Consider the following 25,645-nt stretch of genomic DNA (forward strand, 5'->3'; position numbering starts at 1 on the left):
AGTGTTGAGCTTCAGAATCCACACTTCTAGAGATTGTAAGTCCAATATGATCCCTTCTTCAAATTAATGGAAAGTTACTAAAAGAGGGCTGTCCTGCTATTTCAGACTATTTTAGATTATACAGTTTTAATTTCTCCTCCAGGGAGCAAATCTTGGAAACGGACAAAAAATGAAGATATATTTAATAAAAGGTTATTGTTAGAATTCAATCTAAGGACTTCTCATTCCTTGTGGAAATAAGAACCACAGAATTTTAAAAGGATCCTTTGCTAACCTGCCTTAATGTATTTACCTCCAAATTGCAACCTTAGTCACTCTCTCAAGCTTCTTATTCTCTGAACGGAAGATTTGTGATGTTTGAAACTTACTGCATAAAATAGAGCCCAGGCTAAAAACGGGCAGGCATCAATTCTTCACTGTCAAAGTGTGTGGAGGGTGGAGATTAAAGGAGACCTTGGCCATTTACTGCACCCATTTTAGAATTGTTCACTATTCTTTAAAAGGTGAATAGCAAACCAGTTATTTTTATCATTTCGTTTTAACAAATAAACAAATGGTGCTAAACATAATAGAGGTTTTACGGAACTCAGTTCTTTCTATTCATAATCGTCAGTTCTTGCCAGAATTTCAAGGTAGATAATGAATGCATACTGTCAGTACCATTCATTGTTTATAATGACTGATTCCAGGGAACAATGAAGTTCTTCATGATAACTTCTTTGGAATTTAAATTTGTTCTGATATCTGGTTTAAAAAAACAAATAAGACTTCAAACATCATCAATATTTTGTATATATATATATATTTTTTTTTTAAGATTTTATTTTTTTTTCCTTTTTCTCCCCAAAGCCCCCCAGTACATAGTTGTATATTCTTCGTTGTGGGTCCTTTTAGTTGTGGCATGTGGGACGCTGCCTCAGCGTGGTCTGATGAGCAGTGCCATGTCCGCGCCCAGGATTCGAACCAATGAAACACTGGGCCGCCTGCAGCGGAGCACGCGAACTTAACCACTCGGCCACGGGGCCAGCCCCTATATATATATTTTTATAACTGCTTTATTTCAGGGCCATGGGCAAACGCTATAAGGCTCTGGCACTTCTTCAGTTTTTTTTCACACGATTATATGGCTTCAACAGCTGAAAGTTTGATGTTTATCATTTACTCTAAGATTATGAAGTCATTCTCCAAAATAAGGAAATTTAAACTGTATCAAATTCAGTATTTCTTTCCTATATAGGTTAGATGAAGTTTCAAACAGATAGCTGCTGTAGATTGAGTGTGTGCGTCCTCCAAAAATTCCTGACTGCCATGCAAGGGGGCTCCAGGAGCATAGCAGACACCAGTAAACAAACACTTGCCGGCAGCTCCAGGTCGACATGCAGTTGGAAGACTGCCTGCCAGCACGGCTCCACCTTCTCCTGCTCCTGGTTGCCCTCCTGCAGGCTGCACAGCCACAAGCTCTGGCTCAGAAACTTGTTGGTCCTCTGATTTGCTGAGATGTCCAGCAGGCATTGTGAGCATCTTTCCATCCATCCTAAGTCTCAACTTAAATATTCTCAGAGAAGACTTTCCTCATTCTACAATCTTTTCGTATCAGGAAATTTTTCTTTATAAGTATGTATCATACCAAATATAAGAGAGCAACAGTTAGTTCTCCTTTGTTCATGATTTATACTTGGCCCCTAAACAGTACCTGGAATAGAAACTATTTGTTGAAGTAATAGAATGGGGTCACTAATTATGGAACTGCTCCAAAGGGACACCCAGGATGATTTCTCAGTGATCTCAGTCTTTCCGTGACGCATAGTAGGACGATTACTTGCTATGGACTGAATTGTCTGCCTAGAAAATTCTTATGTTGAAGCTCTGACCTCTCCCTCATCTGACTATATTAGAGAGAGGGCTTTTACGGAGGTGATTAAGGTTCAGCGAGGTTGTATGGGTGGAGCTCTGATCTGATGCAATTAGTGTCCACGTAAGAAGAGACATCGGAGAGTTTGCTCTCTCTCTGTCTCTCCAGACACCCACGGGGGAGAGTCCATGTGAGCACACAGTGAGAAGGCAGCCATGCACAAGCCAGGAAGATGGTTCTTGTCAGAACCCAGCCATGCTGGCACCTTGATCTCAGACTTCCAGCTTTCAGAACTGTGAGGAAAAAAATTTCTGTTGTTTAAGTTGCCCGGTTGATCATATTGTGTTATGGCAGCCCAAGCTGACTGGGCTATTACCTTATGTCTATGCAAATCCTCTAGGTTCTAGCAGAGAGTATTTTCAAGATTATGTTGGACCAGTGATTTGAAGAGATTTTTATCTTCAGGAAAGTAAGTTAAGCCTCTTCACCTATCAAATGATTTATAGGAAGATCATAAAGAAAAATAACACAAAATTCACAAGGTGCTACTATAATGACTGTAAAAGAGCATAAAGTTTAATGAGCTGCATTCAGCAGACAAGAATTAGGTAAAGCCGTTAATTTAATGGGAGATGTTAGTTCATAACCGTCTAGGTGCCTTTTTTCCCCAAGATTAAAAATGAAGTTGTTCTGTATGTTTTCTCATTTTAGACATAGAGTAATGTTGAATCTTAAACTTACATTATTCAGCTATCTGGTATGATTATGTTTAAAAAGGTAGTCAGCATGGGAAATGTCGGATGTAATATTTTGTGGTTTCGAGTAAGATAACCTAAATATAAATGATATTTGATATTGGCTTTTATTTTTGAATAATTTTCCAAACTTAAAATGAATCAACATGTTCAGTGCTTAAATTCTAATGAATTCAGGCAGTTCTGATGAATGTTGTTACTTTGCATTATTCCTAACTTCCTTAAGCATACCGAGATGATGAAAAGAAATTATAGGTAATATTATGGATGAAAATATAGGAATACACAATTAATGAAATTAAATACTTTCTCAGTTTTTTGTTTCTTAAGGTACATTTATAATAAAAGTTTGAGAGGGCAGGAATATGTTACATTGTATGCGTACAAGTAGTTATTATAGTAATATGTTCATCTTTAAGCAAGTTAAGTGATTTTAGTTTCCATAAAGTAATTTATTAAATGCTGCATTACCCAAAGATGATGTTATTAACCCATTAACACCTAGAAAGAGGTTTAGAGTGCTATATTCAATAGTGATGTCTAATTTGTTTTGGGTCTTCTGCCCTTCATTCATTATTGGCCACATTGGAAAGGTAACTGACCTGTGAAATGGTTGTTCCTTTTTTTAGAGGCCAACATAGTACAGAGACATTTTCTTGCAATACTAACATGGTAGCTCCAATCCGTTATTTTAAACAAACTCAGGTAACAGTTCTACAATGTAAGAGAAGCACATTCTAACCTAAGAGAAAGGAAAAGAAAGAACAATATGTATCATGAAAGGATGTTAAGGGAAGACAATATTTGATGCTCCTGTACTGTTGGGACCAGAGTTATGGCCAGCCATCTGCTGCTAGGGAACCGTCTCACTGCTGTTACACCTACTTTCCCTATTGCCCAATTGATTAAAAAGTTCAGATCTAATGAAGATCCAATAGATGCAGGATGAACCTGAACCGACTTTGCATTACAGTTTAATATAATAGAAAAGCTCTTTTTTTTAAGTGACTTGACACCAGAAGGAATTTTCACAACTGAATTATTATTCCCAGCTGTGATGCCTCACTGATCAAATAATGCATATTATCAACTCCATAAAGAGCATTTATATCCTCCTCTCACCTACCTTACTCACTCCTTCAACTGTTTGCTTTCCACCACTTCATATAGACAATATAGACAGACAGCAATAGAATAAAAAATAGAAATAGAAATAGAAATCTATCTTTTTCATTCAGAAGCGCTCAGATTTCTCTCTCCTGATATTGGATGCCTCCCTTACACACCTCAGATTACCTTTTAGTTTTTATTACTTTCACATTTCCTTCTTATGTCTCTTCTTCCTTCTGTCCTCTGGCCAAGGTCCTTAACAGACCGGTAAAGAAAACTACGTATTTAAATATGCTGCATTGGAATAAGGCTACTTGCTCATGCCAAGTTGGCTTACACTATAAGAAAAGGTGTTAAAAAAAACACTAGATACATCAGCATTCTGCATTTATAATAAGTTCCTTTTCTATTTTTCTGATTTATGTATGTTATGTATCCATGTTGACTCATCTCTTTACTTCGAGAATTTTCCTCATCTAGTGCTTGTTATGGCCTCTACTGTCATTATACTGCCTACTTGTCTACTTGACCGTTTACATCAGTGGCCCCCAAAATTTCAGATTTGTATACACAAAATTTTCCCTGTGGCACCTGTTAACATTCTGATTCAAGACACAATCTTCGCAATTCTGATCCTGCGATTCCTATGTACTCAGTGTGTTCTGACTAATGCCTAGGGATTTTTTTTGCAACTAATTTAACTTGATCCTTTGAATTAGGGATAAAGAGGCATCCTTATAACATCATCTGATCCCAAGGGAAGATGTGCTTGTGTGAAAGACAAAAGAGACATTCATATGCACTAGATATTTTGTATCATTTAATCCAAATAAATGTATACAATTCTAGATATTTACAAGCCCGTTTTCTTAAGAAATAATAGATGGAGTGATAAATGGATAGAAACTGAAATCATGTCTCTGAATGGATGAAACAACATAAATCTAATCTGAAATAGACAATGATCTCATAAAATAGAATACATTGAACAAGAATGGGCAAACACTTCCACATCACAAGTTTTTCTCAATATTCAAGTAGATTTATAGCATATTCCAACAACAAAAAACTGCTGAATATTATTCAAATACCAAAAATAAATGTGGAGTAGGCAAATGAAATTGGTTTGAATAAAGCAGTTGAGATATTGGGAAGTTAAAATAGCTGTCATATGCTGGCATAAAATATCTGCATTTTCTTTCCTAGTTGGTAAATGAGCAAGACAAACTTTTATAAGATATTCTTTCCATATCAGATTTTAGCCTTATTTTTTTTCTGCATAGCCTCCTATTGCTCCATTATGCCTCTGACAATGTCCATTTAATTTGATGAACGTGTTTTGTGTTCAATGCAGAATAGCTGAAATAACCTAAAATGCCTAATCCTCCTGACGTGCTCTGAATTTACAGAAGCTTCTAAAGAAATAATGCATGAAGCCAGGGATATTCTGTGGAATTGTAGCTGTCAAAGACAGAGTGGCAGGCTATTTGGCTATTGGAATAAAAGAATGGAGTAGGACAATTGAAAAGTATGATACATCCTTCTAAATAGATCTGCCCCTTTTTGAGACCTTACTGGGCATAAAAGTGAAAGCATGACAATAACTTTGAAAACGAAACAATGAAATGTAGCCATAAAATTAATTCAATAACAGATGGTCAAGAGAAAGATTATTGAATCCAATATGAGAAATAGTTGTATCTATTGTGCTATTTAACATACGGCAGGTAGGGAGAAAATGATGTAGTCTATCCTAAATTCCATAATTTATAAAAGGGGAAGTCTCTTTGTCATTTAAAAGAAATAATAGGAGAAAAATTAGAGTGTATGAAATAAGAGTACTAGCAGCTATTCATTCAATTGCTCCTTCAACAAATATTTATTGAGCACTCACTGTGAATTAGCCACTGAAGGAGACACTAACAATGTAAAAATGATTAGGATACAGTTAAATTTCTCATAGAATTCAACTACACAAGGAAGAACAGAAAAGTATAAAGGCAAATATAGATAAATATAGGTAGATGACAGATAGATAAATACACATATATTGTCAAAACCGGAAATTGAAGGGGATCCTCCGTTCAGGCAGAGAGAACAGAACTCAGAAAGACTTTTGCAGCTGACACTGAGCTACATATTAAAAGATAAATAGATACCACATGAGGACCATCCATCTGAGTGTGAGACAAGTGCAAAGACAGAGAAGTGTGAAATGCATGAAGCATTCATAAGTGAAGAGTTTAACGTGGCTAGCATATAGAATGCAAAAGGCAATAAAATAATCTTTGGTTCTTGTCCTCCCTCTGACCTTGACAAAATTCACTTAGCTTAATTTGGCATACTCATTCCTTCTCTGGAAAATGATGAGGATAAATACATTGTTAGAGTTTCTTCCAATTCCAATTTTTAATGACCTTATTAATTTCAAAATATTTGCTAACAATTCTATCACATAGTAAATACTGTCCCTTTAATTCTTATAAAAATATGTAATATATATGGTATGTAATTATATATAAACTTATATAAAATGTATCCATTAATTATATATTAATATAGTAATCATGTACAAAATATATTAAAGATATACTTAAAATATTTTTGTGTGTGTGCATGAGCACCAACCCTAGGCTAGTCCTAGGCAGAATTTTAAGACCTGTATATATTATCTTCAACATTCTTTCCTGTGCCTTTTATTTATTTTCCCTCTACTAACCGGAAGTTGATGTTGTCCAGGTGCCACTTTCACCAAACTTCACTTTGGTGCCACTGATAGTACCATCCCCACATCCTGATGTGACTTCCTTCACCTCTACCATAACATGCATGTCCTATAGCTGAGTCTCTCAAATCATTGCTAAATTAGTAACTAATTTCTGTCAACTAAATATAACAATTACATTGATGAAGGTTCTCTGTCGAGTGATTTAACAGGGGATTTCTGGAACAAACAATTCACTTATTCAATTGTACATTTGGCAATGTTGGAATGAGCTCCAGTGATAGATGACAGAAAAATAGTTAAAATGCTAGAGCCATTTCATGGGTTCCCTCTTACGTTCCATGGAAACATTCATCTATCTAACTGAACATGAAGTAAGTCTTAACATTTGTAAAATTAAGATGACACAGGAAAGAAAGATCTGCAGAAGTCAAATCATTAGATAAAATATTTAAATTTTAGGAGCTGTGTCACCCAAAGTAGATTATTTCACCTTTCAGATACTCAATTTCTTCATCTATTGAAGTAGAAATTCCAAAACAAACTCTAGATTTATTGTGAGAAATACATAAGGAAATGCATTGGAAAGCACCGTAGAATATCTACAGTTCTACACAAATGAGGCTTATCTTAATATTTGGTAATAAATTGCAACATATATAAAAATTTAAGAATATAAGTGTATATTGGCAGAGAGGCAACTGTATCTTTGGATTGGCCCAAGACATCTTCTTGGAAAACGTGTGCTTTGAATGATGAGCAGGCTATAAAATACTTAAGAGTAGAATTTTGCCAGGGCCTGTCCCAGGGATAGCCTAGGTTAGAAGAGATGAGTCAGGATGGATGTTAAGGAGAGAAAAAAATGTAGCCTCTACTGAGGAACAAGGGTGTACGAGGTCAAGCAGGAGGTGCAGAGGGTTGAGATGACACCGGGAGGCCAGACTGAGCACTTTACCAACTATGCAGGACTGTCCCAGGAGATTACTTGAAGGGAAAAGAGTGATGGGATTTTTAAAAGAGTTGCATGAATTTAGGACCAACTAGTATATTACCATCTGCCAGAATATAAACTGAGATTACTATTAATTTTACGAAAGTTAAACTTTGATACTTTCTGTTATATCACACAATTAATTATCTTGTGGTGATATACACTTTTATTTTTTTTAATTGTTATAAACACAGGCTTTGGCTCTTGTGAGTTATAGACAATTTAGTGGTCTTAGTCAGGAGAAATAAACCAGTCTTCACAAATTAAAATAAACATCTCCTTGGGCATTGGAAAATAAAATAAGTGTTCACTGGTGCAAAAAGGGCAGAAAGAACAAGAGTTTTGCTTTGTTTTTATTTTGTTTTATTTTGCTTTGTCTTTTTTGGAAGTAGCAGTAAAAATTCTACCTAGTAAAAAATAAGGGTTTCTGGCCCAGCATTTAAAGAGCTTGGAAGTTGTCATGTGCCTTAACAAGTAAAAAGCTGAACAACCTGAAAAATCAACAACTCTTCTTAGATCCATCAAAAAGTGAGAACTCCTTTTAGATCCTTCAAAGATTCATCCAGGGAAGACTGCTATCCCCAAAATTAGAGAGACAGGTGAATACAGAGAATTACAACTTCCTGGAGCAAAACTCCTCAGCAGAAACCTCCAGGGGAACCAGAACTGTGATTGACAAGTTGCTGGAGGCTCAGTGTGGTTATGTCTGAGAACTTAAAATTCCAGGGGACTCAATCAGTCACAGTGAATCATCCACACTTTTCTTTTCTTTTACCTCCAGGAGTTCTACCAGGTCCTCACAGTGAGTAGTGGAGAAAAATCCACTTGTGCTTCTAGCAGGGGGAGGGCAAAAAAGAACGAAACACCAGACCATTATGTTCTTAACAAGACCTGCCCTCAGAAGAAAGTATTTTACCAGAGCACATACTATTGGGATTTTTTTCAGAGCCTAACCAACATGGGAGAAAGGAAATACCCAAATTCCACCCACTCTAGCCTTCCACGTGGGGGAAAGGAAATACTCAACTCCAGCTCACTCTAGCCCCCCTGCCCCACCTAAGAGGGAGGGGGAGACTGTATCTTCCACTCAATTTGTCTGTGAATCTAATAAATATAATAAACCTATTAATTTGCTCTGAAAAATAAAGTCTATTTAAAAAGAAAAGACCTCACAGGTGACGTCACTCAACGGTGAAAGACTGAAATGTTTTCCCCTAAGGTCAGGAACAGAATAAGGTGCCCCCTCTCACCACTGCTAGTCAACCTTGTGCTGGAAGATATAAAACCAAAACAATTACCAAGAAAAAGAAATAAAAGGCATCCAAATTTAAAGTAAGAAGTAAAACCATCTCTTCCCAGATGACTGGATCCTAAATGTAGAAAATCCCAAAGAATCAACCAAAAAAGAAAACAAAACTACTATAGTTAATAAACAAATTCAGCAAAGTTGCAGGGTTCAACATCACACACAAATATTATTTTTGCTTCCATACATCAGAAACTAACCCTCTGAAAAGGAAGTTAAGAACACAATTTCATTTATAATAGCATCCAAATGAATATAATACCTGAGAATAAATTTACTCAAAGAAGTGAAAGTATTGTATAATGAAAACTACAAAACATTGCTGAAAGAAATGAAAGAATACCTGAATACGTGAAAAGACATTTCACGTTCCTGGATTGGCAGACATAATATTGTTAAATGGCAATGCTAACCAAAGTGACCTACCAATTCAATGGAATCTCTATTAAAATTCCAGTAGCCTGTTTTGCAGAAAAGCCAATCCTCAAATTCATATGAATTACAAGGAGCCCCAGAGAACACAAACAATACTGAAAAAAGAAGAAACTCAGTGTCAAATCCATTCAGTGGGGAAATACAGTCTCTTCAGCAAATGGTGCTGGGACAAATGGTTTCTCCACGCCAAAGAATGAAGTGGGACTTCTACATCACACCATACACAGCAAAAACCAAACAAACCCAAAAGTGGATCAGTAACCTAGATATAGGATCAAAAATCATACAATTCTTATTAGAAAACAGGAATAAATCTTCATCACCTAGATTTGGCTATGAATTTTAGATATGACACCAAAAACATGAGCAACAAAAGTAAAAATTGATAATTTGGATTTTATCAAAATTAAAAACTTTTGTGCATCAGCGACATTACAAAGAAAGAACCTACAGAATGGGAGAAAATATTTACAAATCATATTTCTAATAAGGTCCTATATCCATAATATATAAAGAATCATTACAACTCAACAACAAAAAGTCAAAAATCCCAATTAAAAAATGGTCAAAGGACTTGAATATACATTCCTCCAAAGAAAATATACAAATAGCCAATAAGTGCATGCAAAGATGCTCAAAGTAATTAGTTATTAGGGTGCTGAAAAAAACCACCATGGAATATCACTTCACACTCACTAAGATTGCTATAATTTTTTAGAAAATAGCAAGTGTTGGTAAGAACGTAGAGAAACTAGAACCCTAACACATTGCTTGTGAGACTTTAAAATGCTTCATCTGCTATTTTGTGGTTCCTCAAAATGTTAAACGTAGAATTATCATATGGTCCAGTAAGTCCACTCCTAGGCATATATGCAAAATAATTGGCAACAGGTACTCAAACAAATAGATGTACACACATATTCACAGCAACGCTATTTCAGAAGATGGAAGCAACACAAATGTCCATCAACACATTAGTGGATGCACAAATTGTATATATATAGCTACAGAAAAAGAGAGATCCAAATCATTTGCTCACGTTTTAAACAAATGTGTTTGTATTTTGTTTTGTTACAGATTTGTAAGTTTTCTTTACACATTCTGAATACAAGTTGATTGTCAGATAAATGTATTATAAATATGGCTTAGCTTTTAGTTTTATTAACACAGTCTTTTAATGACCAGCAGTTTTTAATGTTAATAAGATCTAATTTTTTTTCTTTATGGTTAATGCTTTTACTATCTCATATAAGAAATCTTCACCTAACCCAATATCACAAATATAGTCACTTACTTTTTAAGAGAGCTTATGCTTTTAGCTTTTACATTGAGATCTATATTCTACCTGCTGTCATTGTGTGTGAGTGTGACTTGAAGGAGATGAAAGTTCATTTTTGCAATATGGCTATCCAATTGTTCTGGCAACATTTGTTGAAAAACTGTCCTTCCTCCATAAAATTACATTGACACCTTGACTATATGCATTCGACTATTTTTGAACTTTCTCTTGCATTTCAAAGATCTGCATATCTAACCCTTTACCTGCTTCATACTGTCATTTTTACAATATCTTGAAATAGGGTCTTAAAATCAGTTCCTCTGATTCACACTAGTATCCCAACTCTTCACCTATCTGGAAACTGTAGAGCCCAGGAAAACATCAATCCACAGGTTCTGACATTCATTTATTCATCCCTACTTTTTTTCCTTTCTGTCATATTTTTGAGGGTTGTGCTTGGATTGTAACAAGAGAAATATATATTGAAATATATTAATGTGTACGTATCCCCTTCATTTCTGTTACATGCTCATCTCTCTGAGCACCATCTGCTTATCTGAAGGAAATGTGCTGTGGTTATTTTAATTGTTACAGCAGAAACACAAAAAGAGAGAATAGGTCAAGTTTTAAATTTAATTGCAAAAAGAGAGATATCTGAAGTCTCTCAAAGGTAAACTTTAATGGACAGAAGTATTTTCTAAATCCTTTATGCTACTTAGCATAGCATGAACCAAGATTGGAAGTATAAAAGAGAGAATCATATTATGGTCAAAATTAGGAGTGTGGTTTTAAAACATGCCTGCAAATTCATTGATATTTGTTCATCAAATAGTGCAGTTTAATTCTCTTCCACTTAAATATAGGTCACTTTTTATGAACCTCTGCTAATAAATAGAGTTAGCACAAGAGAAACTGCTTGACTTTTGATGCTAGGTTAGGAAAGGCCTGATTCTTTCTCTTGGGATGTTCATCTTGGCAACCCAATCATCATAGTATGAGCTGCCCGAGCCACATGGAGAGGACATGTGTCATATTTCCCGATAGCACTATCTTAGTTAACAATTTACAGCCAACATCCACCAGGAGATATGTAAATAAATCAGCCTTCAGATCATTCCAGCATCCAACTTCTGGCATCTAGTGATCCTCTCCTAATGCTGAGTGAAGCAAAAATAAGCTGTACTCTCAAAGCTCTGTCTAAATTGCTGATTTGTGATTAAAAAATGTTTTTTCTCTATACACTGAATATTGAACTAGTTTATTTCACACCAATACATACCTGGAACAGATTTGGGTACCAGCAGTGGTGCTACTCCTGGTATAGTAAAACTCTTAGAGCAGGTGAGAATGGCTTAGGCCCAGGTGGTGGGAGAAACCGGAAGGACATCGAGGAGAGTGTAAGTGAGAGCCTAAAAAGCCTCAGAGTCTGTTGGTGGAAGCTTGGTGGCATTTTAGGAGGATGTTGGTGGGAGATGAAAGGAAGGTGAGAAAACCGTTATTGGAAGATGGAAACTTTAACGATCCCGTCACCTTTGTTAACATGAAAAATAGGAAAAATGAACCTGATGATCTACTTAAGAACATTCCAGACAGAGTGTTAAAGTGTCATCTGGCTTTTCCTGGTTACTCATAGTAAAACATGAAAGAAGAGAGAAAGGATAAAGAAAACAATTTTTTTTTTTAGCATAAGGGGCCCAGAACTTTCAGGGTTTGACAATAAAGCCATTTGTCATCCACACAGTCTACAGTTAGCAAAAGATTCTAAAAAGTTAAAAATATTTTCTGAGCTGAGATCAAATTTAAGGCATTGTCAGGAAAATATAGTCTAAAGAAGACAGTAAGAGTTCGACTATACCACCCTCTGTTATGACCACAGAAATACTTGTTATGGTACTTCAAACAAACAACAGTCCCTCTAAACACTGATCCTCTTCTTTAAATAATAGAGCCTCTAAAAATTCTGAGGACTTTCTCCTCCAACCTTACGGGGAGCCAAAGATAGTGTTAAAGTTATAATTAAACAAGGAGGGCCTTAGACTGAGGAGGCTCTAATGCATTGCTAGCCTACATAGCCGAACAGAAACACAAGCCAGAGTCAATGTCTCAAATCCAAGAAAGTGAAAATTAAGAACAACCAATCCCAGCCAACTAGCCTTTCTCAAATAAGGTGACTGCTTAAGCTGTAATCAATAAAATAATTTGTTTGCTTTGCTTCCACATCTTCTATATAAAAATCTTGCCCCTAGCTCCTGTCAGTGGGGCCCTCCTAACCTTTCCGTAGGGGCTTCCATTGGTTGATTCAAATCGAGGTTTGCTCAAAGAAACTCTTCAGCATTTTAATATGTCTCAGTTTAATGTTTCTGTAGTGGAATGAATACTATTAATACTCATAGAAAACCTGCAAAAAATTTAAGAAAATACATTGACAGAAACATTGCCAGCTTGGACTAAGAGGGACAGAGGCAGAACAAAATAAAAAGAGCCTATTGGACCGTTCGACTAGTATGGGCAAGATATGGAGAGAAAGCCATTCTGCTATTTCTAATGGAAAAGAAATGAGAATTCAGACAGTAGGATCAAAAACCTTAAAGGTGGATCCAAGAGCCGTCCAGAATCATTCACAGGCCATAAGATTGAACCCATATCAAGAAACTGGCAGCATGGTCTTGGCTGGATTTCAAATTTGCGACATTTATGAGATTTTTGTGTGCCTTACTTCCCTTTCTTTTTGAGTGGGAAGGTCTATAGCAGTTACCCTCAGCCAGTCTCCCTGTCCTGAATTGCGTGTGTGGTGGGGGGATGTGGGAGGAGCAGGTAACTCGCCTTTAGAGTTCACAGGTCTTCGGATACAGGGGAATTGTCCTGGAGGAGCTGTACTGGAGCAACTGTGCATGAAAAGACTCATCCACCTCCGGACCTAATTTAGACAATGAAATATTGAACTTTAAGGTGAACATTATTCCATAATAAATGAGACTTTCTTGGGATCATGGGAAAGGGGTAAGTATATTTTACATGTGGGAAGAATAAGACAGATTATGATAATGTTAAAACATGCCTGCAAACTCATTGGCACTTCTCCCCACCAAAAGATGGATTCTAATTTCCCTCCTTTTGTGTATGACCTGGTCTTAATGACTAGCTTCTAATTAATCAGTGTCACGGAAATGACGATTTATAAATTTCAAGGCTGGCTTCAAAAAGGCAGAGCCCCTTCTGTCTTTCTTCTCCCTCTTAGAATATTTAAACTTTGTACTCAGCAATGAACGTTTAAGGAAGTAAAGATAATGTGGAGAGACCAGAGACCAGGTGTAGGTGTTTTGACTGGCACACACCCCTCTATTTAAGTTCCCAGGCAAGAGTCAGTACCAATCACTAGTCATGTGATTCACTTCATATATGTATCTGCCATTTTAGAGAGACAGAAAGGATGGAACTCTGAGTTACCACATATCCAGTTGTCCAAAAGAATAATTTATAGTGAAAGAAGAATTGTTTAATCAAAAGATTATTTAAAATGGCAAGGACACATTTCTCCACTACAGAGCTCTGTGATAGCTTACAAAAGAGATCAGCTCAGCTCTGGAGGAAAGAAAAAAGAATTTTTTTGCATATATCTGAGTTCATTTCAGTAGAGCTGCAATCCCACTGCAAGTTTTGAATTCATATTTTGAATGTTCAGTGAAGATTCACAAGTATATTTTGCTAAAATATGCCTATACCTTATGCTATGCAAGATTTTATGGTTTATTAAACCAAAACTGTGTTATAATTATGCAACATAAAGATTAAAATTATGGCTTTAGTTAAACACATATGCTCCACATTACATAAATAACAAATCACAGACTAAGAACTTTCAGTGATCTGAGGAGCATAAACAGGATATTAAGAACAGCATATTAGCATAGAAATAAAGAATCACTATCTCTTCCAAAGAAGTGAAGGAAATATCTGGAAGGATATAAAAATCTGTCATGCACAGAAATAAAAGTACTCAAAGTGATTTCTTGTAAACCACTAAATAGTTTACAAACTCTTTGATGAAAGAAAGAAAAAGAATGGATCTTCTAATTCTTACGTATGTTAAAGTACTTGATAGTTTCCTGTTCAGTTGGAAATACAAAGATTGCCATCTAAACAGTCACTCTTTTTTAATATCTTTGTTTCTCCTTGTCTCTGTTGTCTTTTACCTAATTTGCGCATCCTCATTCTCTTCTATTGGCGTTTTAAGCTTGTTTAGGAATAGGGCAAAATATATAGGGTGACCAGAATAACTTGTGTACATATAGTCTCACATTACACTCAAGTTCCAAACTCCTAATGCCTTCCATTTTCTAGTTTTGCTGTTTTGGGTTGTTAATAAAAAGGTGATAGGTTTCAGGAATCTCTAAACTGTTGCACCCTATTGTTTGAAGAAAACAGTAAGAGTGTAAGGAGGAAAGAAACCTGATTGGCTCTAAAAAAGACACTCAGATTTCAGATTATGAGGAAAATGAAAGCATTATACTAAAGTGAACAAAATTTCCTTAACTCCCGAATCTCTAAGTGCCCCCTACCCTCCGTATTCACCTCTGTGCTTCCCTGTTCTCCCTTCTCTTACTTCCGTGTATATGCAGAACTTTTCTTAACTTGGGGAGTGCTACTAGGATGAATGTGTTCACCATTACATGCTTCTTAGGATGCACGGCGTTTTAGATTCTCTAGATTCAGGCTCTGTAAAGAAGAAAAGAACAATCAACAAAACTGCTGAACTTAAAAGAAAAAAAAAAAGCTAAAGCTAATTAGCAAACAGTTGTAAATGGGTTTATTTACTTCAGGACCCTTGATTTCTTCCGGCTGTGCTTTAACTTCCCTACCCTGATTTCTATATCCATCATATTTCATTTCTCTGAAATCAGCTTATGCACTTAATGGTCCAGACTGGGCAATCACTGTTGATTGAAATCAACTTCAAATTGATGCAAGAGGTCCTCTGTTGCTCCAAGAACCAGCTGTGTAAATCTAAGAGAAAGATAACTGTCAGCTTTTTCCTTAATTATGTATTTCTACATTTTCTTAAGCATACTGCTGTTATAATGACCCAGTAGGCACTTGTATCTGGAAAAGAAACCACTGGTAAACACCAAAGTTTGTATCGTCAAATCCCACCACTCTGACATGATGTTTGACAAAAGAATTTATTGCTGGCTTGTTAGCCTTTTAGAAATGATTCGATTTCTTGTATACAAGGCCAGGGTGCGCGTCACTGCGGTGATTATTGAGAATATACTGTTCCCAAGGTAAACTCAGTGTAAAGAATGCCTTTTGTCTTGCTATAGAAAAAGGGCCCTGTTCTCAAAATCCTCCAACCTGGTATATTTCGAATTTCAACTTGATGTTGATTTTACAGAAAAAAGGCTCACAGCAGTGAGAGGCAAGATGGTTTCATTTCTCTCACAATAGGGTATCTACGTTCGGCTTTCCGAGTTAAATCTAGGAAAGCTGCATTTTCACCCTTTTGCTGTGTTGCCCTGAGGTGAGTATAAACCATCATCTTCTTCCATGAGAAGTCTTCATTTTCTCTGCATGGCTTCTCCTCCTCGTCTACCCTTAGTCTGCATGAAACCCTTCACTTCTTGTTACCAAAAAAACCCCAGAAAGCAAGTGACAAAAACTCTAAATAAAATATAACAATTTGTCTCTGTAGTTTTAGTTCAACTTCGTAAAACATTATTTTGGCTTTACATAGTATATTTTTTAATAAACTTGGTATTTTAGAGCAGTTTTACATTCACAGCAGAATTGAGCAGAAGATATATAGACTTCCCATAATAGCCCTTGCTTCTGCATATGTATCCCACTATCAAAACAAGAGTGGTACACTTGTTACAATTGATCAACCTACACTGACCCATCACTGTCACCCTAGAATCCATAGTATACATTCAAGTTCTCTCTTGGTGTTATACATTCTTTGAGTTGTGACAAATGTGTAATGACACGTATCCACCATTATAATATCATATAGAATAGTTCCACTGCATGAAAATGTCCTGTGCTCCACCTATTTATTTCTCTCTCCTCCCTAATACCTGGCAGCCATGGTCATTTTACTATCTTAATAGTTTTGCCTTTTCCAGGATGTCATATAGTTGAAATCATACAGAAGCCTTTTCAGATTGTCTTCATTTACTTGGAAATGTGCATTTGAAGTTTATCCATTTCCTTTCACATATATCTCCTTATGTTGTTGCAGTCACAAATTATATCCTTATACACTGCTTTCACATTATCATAGATTTATAACGACTGGCTTGTGTATTTATCTTTTAAATCATGTAGAAAATAAAATGAAGAGTTACAAACCAAAAAATACAGTAATATCAGACTTTCTATTTACTATATAGTTACCCTTACCAGAGTGCTTTATTTCTTCATATGATTTCAAGTTACTGTCTAGTATCCTTTCATTTCAGCCTAAAGAACTCCCTTTAGCATTCATTTCTCATTAGGGCAGGTGTACTTGCAAAGACCTCCTTTGGTTTTCTGTTTCTTTAAAATCTGAGGACATCTTAATTTCTCCCTCATTTTTTTTTTTTTTTAAAATTTCTCCCTCATTTTTGAGGAATAGTTTGGCCACATACAGAATTTTGTTTGACAGGTTTTTTTCTCCCTTTTCTTTCAGCACTTAAAAAATGCCATTTCACTCCCTTCTACCCTCCATGGCTTCTGATGAGGCACCTGCTGTTAATGTTACTGAGGACTTCTTATTCTTGATGAGTCACTGTTCTCATGCTGCTTGCAAGATTCTCCTTTTGTCCTTGACTTTCAACAATTTGATTATAATTATTGGTATAGATTCCTTTGTATTTATCCTTTCTGGAGTTTATTTAGCTTCCTGAAAGAATAGATATATGCCTTTGATCATATTTGAGATGTTTTCAGTCATTATGTCTTCAAATATTCTTTCTGCCCCATTCTTTTCTCTCCTTCCAGGATTCCGATTATGTTACTGTCGATTCACTGGTGGTTTCTCATAAGTCTTAGGTTTTGTATGTTATTTTCATTTTTCCTCTCTGTTCCTAAGACTGGATAATTTCTATTGACCATCTTCTAGTTCACTGACATTTTCCTCTGCCTACTCAAATCTGCTATTGAAATCCTCTAGTGATTATTTCATTTTGGTTATCAAACTTTTCAGCCCCAGAACTTCTGTTTAGTTCTCTTTTATAATTTCTTTCCCTTTATTTATAGTCTCTATTTGTTCATACACTTTTCGTCTGTTGCCTATACATCTTTATCTATGGTTTCCTTAACACAGTTGATATAAAGTCTTTGTCTAGTAATCCCAATCTGTCCTTTTCCAGGAACAGTTTGTGTTACTTTCTTCTGTGAATGGGCCATACATTCTTCATGTTTTGCATAATTCATATTCTTTTGTTTAAAACTAAACTTTTGAATATTATAATATGGTGACTCTAGAAATTGTATTTTCCCTTCTTCAGTATTTGTTTTTGTTGATTGCTATTGGCTGTGGCTGTTTCATTGTTAATTGACTTTCATATAGTATTTTTTAAGTCTGTATTCTTTCTCATATGTGGTCTCTGAATTATCTGTTCTTTCAGCTTGTGTTCAGCTAGTGTTTTCACAGATTTTTTGGATTCCAGTAGCCAAGAGAGAAGAGGGAGAAAGAGAAAGGAAGAGGGAGAGAAAGAGAGAGAGAGAGAAGAATATGAAAAAAAGAAGTTGGACATAGATTTCTTTAAATATCTATAGGAAAAAATTAAAAGGAAGATAAGAAAACACTCTGCCAGTCTTGGCAGATTGGCCCTATGTTGGGACAGCCCTTCAATACTTAGCCAAGCCCAGTAAAATTCCATCTTAGGCTTCATTTTCTGCTGGCATTGAGCCTAGAGATCAGCCAGAGGTGAATGCTTAGGGTCTTCTCAGGACTTCTGTATGCAGATGTCCTGTTTTCCTCACAATAATTAGATTGCCTGAAGTAACATGATTAACATTTTAATTGCGAAGGATCTTGAACTTTGATTTTCTCTGTATTAAGATTACTATTGAACCACCTAACTATGTTTTGTAAATTAGCAAATGCTAAAACATCAACCAGTTGCAAATATGGTTTATCTCCAAATCTTTCTTTCTATAATTTTACAGCTATAATCCATGACTTCTTTTGCATTGATTATTAAGCAAATATACTAATTCATGAGAGTTTCTGGATCAATAGATGAATGTCTAACACTCTTCTGTGTATAGAACTTGGGACTTCAAAAGCATTAATTACAAAACATTTTAAAATTATACAAATTATGTTAATGTTGAGGGAATAACTATATCTTTGTTCAAATGTGTAGAATTGTATTCAAGGATAAATGTCATTTGAGTTACATAGTAATGAGGGTAACAAATAAATGCCATGTTTACAAAGGATATTTTAATACTATGTTTCTGAAGAGATTAATGGTCACATATTCTTACCAAAACAAACTCAATGTACCTTTATCATTTTTTTAAATCCAATTGTTCATAGTTTAACATTCATTTACATGGCCACAATCCTGCATTCAATATACTTTATTTTTACATTTTTCTGAATATATAAATATTTACAAATATATGTAAAACCAGAAATGAATATACAAATAAATATTGGTATGTTAAATATGCACATTATTCAAGCACTTTGCTCATCAAACTAGAGCTAATTCAAATATTTCAGTCACATTTTCTTTACATTTGTTTTACTATTTTAAAATTACATGAATCAAAATGCTGAATCCCTGAATATCATAAGATGAAAATCTCTAAATAAGTTGCCTTCAGAAAAGTTAAACCGGATGATTTTGAAAAGGCAAATATATTCATAATAAAGAGCATTTACATTGTGACATTTAAAATCAGGATTCAAAGTCAACCACTTGGTCGCTATGCGTGTTTACAACTAAGCTACATAAACTCTGGAGTGATGTCGTGGCAAAGTTTTGCTAAGATCACCAAGAAGCAGGAGAAGCCAGTGTGCAGCAAGAATGTGTAGAAAGAAAAAACCCAAAAAGTACATCTAACATTTCTGATTACTTTCCAGCTAGATTCAATCTACCTAGGGGAATGAATCATCCCTGTCCTTGGATTCCAGAAGATACCTCTCTGTTCACCTAATAACACTCATGGTTTTTGTTTAAATCAGCTTTGGTATGTTTCTCCAAAATGTAACCAACAGTGTCTTAATAAGACACAATACTTTTGAAGGTAATAAATTATGACTGGCCTGGGAAACTCTTGCTCATCTGTGTGCTTTGTGATCTGACCCTGATGTTTCTAGGACACTCTCTCCTTTCAGGAAGATTCAGGTATTTTGAATGATCAACAGTGAGATAACCTCAAATTTACTTCAGAAACTAAAAAAGGTTATGATCAAAAATAAAATAATACCAGGACAACATGTATTTTGAGCAGCTATAGAATTGCTGATGCAGGCTCCAAAGTTATTTAGATTTGCCATCCAATTCAGTAATAAAATGAAGAGCCAAAGGAAAAGGAAAGCTGTGGAAATACACTCTGAGTGCATATTTGCTATTATTCTTCCACTGACTTTATCTCATTAGTAAATCAAGAAGAGCACTGTATTAGCTCAGCATCTAAAGGATGCTTTGCTGTATATAATGTTTCAATTGCAAATCTTCTTGAGTTTTCGATGTCATCCAATAAGGTTACAAGATGACCAAGTAACTGGCAGGAAATTTCAGACTACTGTTATTGATCACAGTATGAAAAGAAAACAATAAAGATATCAACAATACATGGTACTGGATGACATCTTTATAGCGTGGCTAATAAAGATGATTTGAAACAGCCCATTGACTTTTTCTATGCCCAGAACCTGAAGTAAATATATAATTTAATCTTGCTTTATGAGTTGAAGGCATTTTCTTTTTTGGGAATTGTGACATTATTCATGTTGCTAAAGATAAGGCCTGCCCTAGCTTTCAGGTTTTAAGGCTTGGTTATTAAATTTGGCTTCAAGGTGAAATATGGTAAGGTAAATGGAAGTGATTGAGAGATTGGAGAACAAAGTTTGGATCTCTGGTTACAGAACTGAAAGAAATCAAAATGTGGAGCCAAAGAAATATGACAGTGCTACTTAGCAAACATGAGCTTTAACTTGTACCCCCCACTATTTATCCCTTAATATATTTTGTGAAACTCTTTTACTTTATGTTAGGACCCAGGTGGCAGGATTGTTTGGGATTTATGTGGAATATTCAACAGATAAATAAACAGTCGCTGGAAAGGAACAACTCTTTTCATTTCCTTGATGAATTTTTTTTAATAAGGATATTCAATTTTGTTCATCAGCTATTTATTAAATGCTTAATACCTGTCCAATATAGACTTTTTTTGGCAACAGGAAACTACAAATGTCCAGTTTACATAAAAAAATACTGGTCTGCTATATGGAAGTATATTTTTGCATGCTGATATATTCTATTCTTGAAGGCGTCATGAAAAAAAGAGTATCTTGCAGAAAATCATACTCAATCAAAGAATCATGGATAGAGGATTCCTCTCAAGTCAATGAAATAAAAACAAATGTATATTCTATAAAAATATTTCAGCATATTTTTAATTCTACTAAGGTTCATTTTTCTATCATGTAACCTACCTTGAACCAATCTAAAGCATAATAATAATTAAACTCTATATGAATAGAGTACATGTTTGTCACAGAAAAATGTGACAAAGCCAAACACTCTAGATTGCTCTGAGAGAGCAATTTATTGTGATAAGAAGAATGATGGAGATAATGGAAATATGGGAGCCAAATGTCTTAGTTTGTTTGGCTTTGGGGAGGAACTGAATAATAGGAGAAGATACCCTTACTTTGTATACTGAGCAGGAAAACTCGCTTCTCCTCCCGTGTTTCTCATTTACTCTCACACTACTACCACACTCACAACACTTCTGACAGCAGGTGTGTGGGTTTTTTCCCCACGAGTGAGCAATTCTGTGGCACCAACTTGATGTCCTACAATTTAACTCAATTCTGACACTATCTACATGGAGATAGCGTCAGATCGCACAGTTTAAGAGCTCAGTCCCAGAAGACTACCCCCCACTTCAGGTGTCAATCACAAGTAGTAGGTCCCTAGATTGCCCACAACTTTGTCTGACTTGGCCACAGATGGAAGATTCCCAGGACCTCGTCTCCTTTCCCTTGGATTCAATTCTTTGCTAGAAGAGTTCACAGAACTCAGGAAACATAAGTGTTTATGTTTAGCAGTTTAGTAAAAGATATGATAAAGGATACAAATGATCAGCCAGACGGAGAGGTACATAGGGTGAGGTGTGGGAGGGTCCCCAGCGCAGGAGCTTCTGTACCATTGGAGTTGGGATGCATCACCTGTGTATGTGTTCAGCAACCTTTAAGCTCCCCAAATCCCACACTGTTGGGATTTTTATGGAGGCGGCATCGTGTAGGCATGATTGAACATTAACTCCATTTCCAGCCCTCTCCCCTTTCTAGAGAAGTCGGGGGGAAGGGGTGGCTGGTGCTGAAAATTCCAAGCTTCTAATTATGGCTTGGTCTTTATGGTGACCAGCCCCCATCCAGGAGCCCACTTAGAATCACCTCATTAGAAAAGATGTTTCTAGTTGTCTTATCACTTAGGAATTTATGAGTTTTTAGGAGCTCTGTGTCAGAAGGCAGGGTGGAGGGGGCAGAAACCAATACATATGTTTCTTATGCTAATAAGAATACTTTTAATTAGCCTAAAATATATTTTAGTTTGGATTATGAACAAAATCTTAGCGATTCTTAAAATTGTAACTGGAACCCTACCTTTAACTTGCTGACAGCTTGACCCATATGGACTCTATCTTCCTTTAAATTCAATACTTCTTGTCTCTATTATTATTTGGTAATCGTCATGTACTATTTTATGCTGAAAAAGACCTTCATTGTTCCTACTCAGAGAAAGTGATATATCACCTTTGTGTAATCAGTTGGTTCCATGTTTATACCACACCTTGGACCCTATATCTTGCACATCAAATAGTAGCTACTTTTTGAAAACATAGAATGATTGATTTCCTTCCTGTTTAGACTGAAGTTTTGACTAGATAGATGACTCATGAAGTCCTTTCCCTCTTTAAGTTTCTAAGACACTATAGCTTCACAGGAGAGCATTTGTAGGTTTTGCTAAATGTTATTTTTTCTAATTTTCTAGAGAAGCATTTAAGCTTGAAATTAGACTAAATCGTACACAAATAAACCATGAATTTATGTTTGTTGTCTTGCCATATTGAATAAATAACTTAGAAATCAATTTGTGAATTTACACATACTTCTTTCTTTGGAATAATATATTTTAGGCCACATTAATCAAATTCTGGCCCCCTAATATTAGTCCAATCCATCTCCCTAATAAGACTTTTTCCTCTACCAGTAGTTCCATGATCTGGTAAATCTGCTACATCAATTTGGAAATTTTTCACCCAAAAAACAAAAACCTGTCTCCCATAGTAACACGTAGTACCTGGAAAATTAATCTTTAATAAACACTTTTTAAAAATTACAGAAAGAAATTGAAATGAAAGAAAGAAGACAGAACAGAAGAGAACAAGAGAGGAGGGAAGGGAAGATTGAATGAAGGCCAGATGGAAGGAAGAAAGGAAGGAAGGAAAGGAAGAAGTGTTAAAGAAAAATATTATTATTGAGATGTGTTACGGACGATAAGGCAGACTACCTTCAGGGGCGCTATCAGGATAAGTGTAGGAACCTCTGTAATGGGGTTTTGCAGTAGGGGAGAGAGATTGGGCTCAACTCTGACTACAACAAGGAAAAGTGGGGATTTACAGCTAAGGATCGGGGGGGTAGAGGGTGGGATGTGCAGTGGATAGAAAATTAATTAAGAGGAAACATGAGGGATGAGAGGGAGGGATTCTGGCTAAACAGACCAAACAGGATTCTTGCTGAGGGCAGGCCATTATGATCCTGGAGGATGGGGGAGGAGGAGAAATCTGATCAGATAGCAAAGGGATTTTGGTAACCAAAGGGGACAAACAAAGGGGATTTTGGTTAAACTGTTTCAGCAGGACTCTTGCTAAAATTGGGCAATATGGAGGTGAACGCAGAAGTCAAAACACTGAGTCCTAGTTGTAAAAGAGCTCAGAAGAGTCTGATTAGAATTCGGTCAAGGAGAGAATCTTTGTCACAGGAGAAAAGGAATGAAGACAGATATGATTATGAAGCTTCTTTACAAATGGCATCCAGTAGGTGTATAATCTTCCCGGAAGCAACAAGCTGCTTTAAAGGAAAAAGAAAGTCCAAATTGAGCAATTTTAAATTTGAGGATATTTGTAGCACCATGATTTTGTGATTTTTGTTTTGCTAGCAAAAATTCCCAATGAACTTGCACCTGCAAAATCGCATGCTGCAAAACACATTCAGCATGTCCTGTGTGCACAAAGGATCAGGTTACACATTTAAGAAATGTGAAGGTTTCAAGATGTCGTTAGTATTATAAGTGTCTTGAAAGGCATAAAAGTCTGACTTGAAATTCTGGGAGCTGGAAAAGTACTGTATGCATGTTACTTTTTTTGATAGACTTTCTATCAGTTATTTCTATCAGCATATTTGCACTCCAAAATTGAAAAATAAATCAGAAATTAGAGTTTCTCATTGAAGTTTAATTTCCTACCAGAATATAGCTTTTTTTTAATATACATCATTTATCTCTAATAAGAACTACATTAAAGATATTTCCATAATCCTGAGATCTGTGTGCTGTAATAGCTCAGATACTTTGGGAGCAGGGAGCTATTATATTGTTGATTCTTCGCCAAGTTTCTTGGAAGTATTAGTATATAGCAGCCCTGGCCTTAGGATTATAAATGGATTATATGCTCTGTTGTTTGCATGTTTATTTATCTCACCCCACTAATAGATCATTTCTTAGACAAACAGCACCACACTCACTGTAGGCATTATAAAGTTTTGCCTTTCCCAAAGCCAGTGAAACTGGCCTAGCTGGCCTGAATATTGATGGAATATTACAACATCCCTGTGGACTCTCACACTATGTTTTCCTGATTTTTCAGTAGCGAATATAATTATTTTTTGCATAGCAGAGAAAGATTAATAACAGATGTGCAGAATATTTTAAATACAGTAGTATCCAATATGCTTTTGCATATGTGTATTTCCCTTCCTGCATTTGTTTTCAAGAGTTCTTCCTTTCCATTACACTAAAATTGATATTTCTATCTGTGAAATATATGAAGATCATATGGCACTGCGTTATTTTATCCATTGATCCCCAGTATAAGTACTGTCAAAACTTAGCATAAAAAAAGTGAAAACTCTGCCTTGCTGGGGCACAGATGGAAATGAATTTTTATTATACTGAAATAGGAAGACAAACTTTGCTTTTGGATTTGTGTGACCATGTATAATATATGGAATTAGTAGGGAATTTGCCTTTATTATAAATGATAGTATGCTGAGTCACTGCCAGAATGGAAAGTGGTAGATTTTTGTTTCTAAATCTGTCTTTGGTAAAATCTAATGACATAATCAAACAGAATTATGCTCCCTTAGACAGAGACTTCTGTTGCTTTCTGGTCTAATGCATTTCATAAGTTTTCAGAGATTTCTTTTTTACCCAACTTTTCAGGCTGATGGTTTCTTAAAGCAAATGTTAAGGAGGAGAATACGTGACAATACATTGTCTGTCCCACTTTGATTTTGTGCTCACTTATCGTCTCCTGAAATAGCCTAAATAGTGTGTGTGTGTGCATGTATAAAGCTGAGGATAAGAGAAAATCTTTGATGGTGTAACGCACATGGGTAGGTGTCATGAATTGAATTGTGTTACCCCAAAGTTCATATGTCGAGGTCCTAACCCCCAATACCTTAAACTGTGAACTTCTTTGCAGATAAGATCTTTACAGAGGTCATTAGAGTAGACCTCTTTGGGATTCTTGAACCCAATTTCAACAAGGGGGTGGTTCCCTCCACCAACAAGCAGTTCTCCAGACACTAGCAGGGTGTCCTACAATTCAACTCAATCCTGACACTATCTATCCAGAGATAGTGTCAGATACTGCAGGTTAAGTGTTCAGTCCTACAGGACTACCCCCCTAAAACCCCACCACATTTCAGAAGCCAGTCACAAGCCCAGATTGTCACCTGGGCTT

General features: G+C 35.8%; 1 long non-coding RNA gene across 2 annotated transcripts in view; it reads right to left on the reverse strand.

The window, feature by feature from the left end:
* Positions 1–230: 230 nt before the first annotated feature.
* The window catches only part of LOC103546912 (uncharacterized), a 34,459-nt gene continuing 9,044 nt past the window's right edge, over positions 231–25,645 (reverse strand). The window contains exons 2-5 of one of the 2 annotated variants that reach the window (XR_543802.2): positions 15,118–15,169; positions 3,210–3,349; positions 2,229–2,340; positions 231–2,145 (exon numbers count right to left, since the gene is read on the reverse strand). This is a non-coding gene — a long non-coding RNA (uncharacterized lncRNA). The remainder of the gene's footprint in view (positions 2,146–2,228; positions 2,341–3,209; positions 3,350–15,117; positions 15,170–25,645) is intronic. The other variant, XR_543803.2, reaches the window with a different exon arrangement.

The sequence above is a fragment of the Equus przewalskii genome, chromosome 13 (assembly GCF_037783145.1).
Source record: "Equus przewalskii isolate Varuska chromosome 13, EquPr2, whole genome shotgun sequence".
Lineage (NCBI taxonomy): Eukaryota > Metazoa > Chordata > Mammalia > Perissodactyla > Equidae > Equus > Equus przewalskii.